The sequence below is a fragment of the Arachis hypogaea genome, chromosome 20 (genome assembly GCF_003086295.3).
Source record: "Arachis hypogaea cultivar Tifrunner chromosome 20, arahy.Tifrunner.gnm2.J5K5, whole genome shotgun sequence".
Lineage (NCBI taxonomy): Eukaryota > Viridiplantae > Streptophyta > Magnoliopsida > Fabales > Fabaceae > Arachis > Arachis hypogaea.
The window spans coordinates 57,940,410-57,943,659 of NC_092055.1; positions in this window are offsets into that span (position 1 = coordinate 57,940,410).

Below are 3,250 nucleotides of genomic sequence, written 5' to 3' on the forward strand. Positions count from 1 at the left end.
CATTGCTAACTGATGAGCGGATAATTTATACGCTTTTTGGCATTATTTTTAGGTAGTTTTTTGTATATTTTAATTACTTTTTGGTATATTTTTATTAGTTTTTATTCAAAATTCACATTTCTGGACTTTACTATGAGTTTGTGTGTTTTTCTGTGATTTCAGATATTTTCTGGCTAAAATTGAGGGACCTGAGCAAAAATCTGATTCAGAGGCTGAAAAAAGACTGCAGATGCTGTTGGATTCTGACCTCCCTGCACTCGAAGTAGATATTCTGGAGCTACCAAAGCCCAATTGGCACGATCTCAGTTGCGTTGGAAAGTAGACATCCTGGGCTTTCCAACAGTATATAATAGTCCATACTTTACCCGAGATTTGATGGCCCAAACCGGCGTTCCAAGTCAGCATAAAAATTCTGGCGTCAAAACGCCAGAACTGGCATAAAAGCTGGAGTTAAACGCCCAAACTGGCACAAAAGCTGGCGTTTAACTCCAAGAAAAGTCTCTACACATGAAAGCTTCAATGCTCAGCCCAAGCACACACCAAATGGACCCGAAAATGGATTTCTGCATTAATTACTTATTTCTGTAACCCTAGGCTACTAGTTCTCTATAAATAGGACCTTTTGCTATTGTATTTTCATCTTTCAATCCTTCTTTTAATCATGCTTTGATGATTGAACCCTCTTTGGGAGGCTGGCCATTTGGCCATGCCTAGACCTTCTTTTATTTATGTATTTTCAACGGTAGAGTTTCTACACACCATAGATTAAGATGTGGAGCTCTGCTGTTCTTCATGAATTAATGAAAAGTACTATTATTTTTCTATTCAACTTAAGCCTATTTCTTCTCTAAGATATTCATTCGCACTCAAGAACATGATGAATGTGATGATTATGTGACACTCATCACTATTCTCACCTATGAATGCGTGCCTGACAACCACTTCCATTCTACATGCAAACAAGCTTGAATGTGTATCTCTTGGGTTTCTAATCTCAGATTAAAACCTTCGTGGTATAAGCTAGAATTATTGGCGGCCATTCCTGAGATCCGGAAAGTCTAAACCTTGTCTATGGTATTCCGAGTAGGATCTGGGAAGGGATGACTGTGATGAGCTTCAAACTCGCGAGTGTTTGGCGTAGTGATAGACGCAAAAGGATCAATGAATCCTATTCCAACATGATCGAGAACCGACAGATGATTAGCCGTGCGGTGACAGCGCATTTGGACCATTTTCACTGAGAGGACGGGAGGTAGCCATTGACAACGGTGAAACCCAACATACAGCTTGCCACGGAAAGGAGTATGAATGATTGGATGAAGACAATAGGAAAGCAGAAGTTCAGGAGGAACAAAGCATCTTCATACACTTATCTGAAATTCTCACCAATGAATTACATAAGTATCTCTATCCTATTTTATATTTTATTCATCTTTTAATTATCAATTCTCCATAACCATTTGAATCCGCCTGACTGAGATTTACAAGATGACCATAGCTTGCTTCAAGCCGACAATCTCCGTGGGATCAACCCTTACTCACGTAAGGTTTATTACTTGGACGACCTAGTGCACTTGCTGGTCAGTTGTGTGGAGTTGTGACAAAGAGTTGAGATTACAATTGTGCGTACCAAGTTGTTGGCGCCATTGAAGATCACAATTTCGTGCACCACTAACCCCTTTGAGTTGTATTTACCCCATTGTTCTTGACTTTAGCACATCACAACCTTAAGCGAAAAACCTGTAATTACCTTGGATTGCATCATTGATTAGCTTAGGTTGAGGAAGTATGTTTCATTTATGTGTGGGGAAATTTTGGAAAACTTTGGTAGTGATTGAAAAAGGTTATTTCTGGGTATTTCATTAAAAATTTTGGAAAATGGGAACAATCATGTATGAGCTGCTTAATCATATGCATTTTATCTTCATAAAAAAAATATCCTTCATCATAAAAGGGCACAAAGTCACCCTAAGGTAAAAAGAAATGAATAAAGAATTGCATATGTGACGTGTTGTGAGAAAACATACATGAATGTTAATGAATAAGAATTGATGGAAGGTTAGGATTACATTTTGTTTTAATTTGATTGATATAGGTTGATGTGGATACTTAAACTAATCAAGGATTCAACGATTTTAGTCCACTAAGCCATACCTATCTCACCTTAACCCTAACCCCATTACAACCATATGAAGTCCTCATGATAATTGCATTCATGCATCACCTGTGTTGATTGTTAGATGAAAAGTAATTCCTTGAAAGCATGATTAGAGGAGACTTGAGTGATTGAAACCCTAAACACCGAGTGATTATAGTGTATACACACCTAGTGAGGGTTCAATTACTCAACTCTATGTTTCCATGCTTCTTGTCATGTATTCTTGCAAGTTACTTTACTTTGATGAATGGAATCAATTCTTTAGATTTTTTATTGCATTGGATCATTTCCTTGCTTGGCCCTACTTGTCTATGCTTGCTTGGAAATTTGATTGTTTGTTTTCACCAATTTCATATAGATACCATAGATAGTTAGATAGATAGATAGATAGATTGATAGATAGATAGATAGATAGTATTTACATACTTGCATGCATATAGGTAGTTGCATTTAATAAGATGATTACCCCTTTTGGATCATTCTTCTTGTTAGTTTAGCATGAGGACATGCTATTGTTTAAGTGTGGGGGAGTTGATGAGTCCATATTTGATGGTGTATTTTGACTCAATTTGGATGGATTCTAGCACATGAACTCACACTTAAGCACCAAAATAGCATAATTTTGTGTTTAATCCCTAGTTTGATCTTAAATGTGAAAACATGCAATTTTGTGCTTTAATAGAGCAATTTAATCCCACCTTTGTGCCATTCGATGCCGTGATATGGTTTGTGAGTGATTTCAGGCCTTGAAGGCAAGAATGGAAGGATAAAAGTGGAAGAAAGCATGTACAAGGGAGAAAACATGAAGAAATCAAGGAAAAGCACACACAGGGAAGTGTGTGTGCGCACAGCCTTGCGTGCGCGCGTACAGACAAGATTTTCTACGTGTGCATACGCACACATCTGTGTGTACGCACAGGTCCATTTTCAACCGCGTGTGCGGACGCACACGTCTGTGCGTCCGCACAGGTCTCAACACGTGATTTCATTAATGATGCACGTGCTTCGCGATTTCTGAGGCCTTTTGGCCCATTTTGGATGGCTTGGATGCTGAATTGAAGTGCTATGTAGATGAGAGTTCAACACTTATCA